We start from the raw sequence: 339 nt of genomic DNA on the forward strand, positions 1-339 counted from the left end.
CTGCATGTTTCAGCTTCTACTCTGCATGTTTCAGCTTCTGTTCTGCATGTTTCAGCTTCTGTTCTGCATGTTTCAGCTGCTGTTCCGCATGTTTCAGCTTCTGTTCTGCATGTTTCAGCTGCTGTTCTGCATGTTTTAGTTTCTATTCTGCATTTTTAGTTTCTATTCTGCATGTTTCAGCTGCTATTCCGCATGTTTCAGCTGCTATTCTGCATGTTTCAGCTTCTACTCTGCATGTTTCAGCTTCTGTTCTGCATGTTTCAGCTTCTGTTCTGCATGTTTCAGCTTCTACTCTGCATGTTTCAGCTTCTGTTCTGCATGTTTCAGCTTCTGTTCTGC

The 339-nt window shown here is 42.5% G+C and overlaps 1 protein-coding gene across 1 annotated transcript in view; it reads right to left on the reverse strand.

Annotated features, from left to right (window-relative positions):
- The window catches only part of LOC119415250 (integrin beta-1), a 27079-nt gene that overhangs the window by 16062 nt on the left and 10678 nt on the right, over positions 1 to 339 (reverse strand). The gene's annotated exons all lie outside the window — the stretch shown is intronic.

The sequence above is a fragment of the Nematolebias whitei genome, chromosome 9, assembly GCF_014905685.2.
Source record: "Nematolebias whitei isolate Nwh7 chromosome 9, NemWhi1, whole genome shotgun sequence".
Lineage (NCBI taxonomy): Eukaryota > Metazoa > Chordata > Actinopteri > Cyprinodontiformes > Rivulidae > Nematolebias > Nematolebias whitei.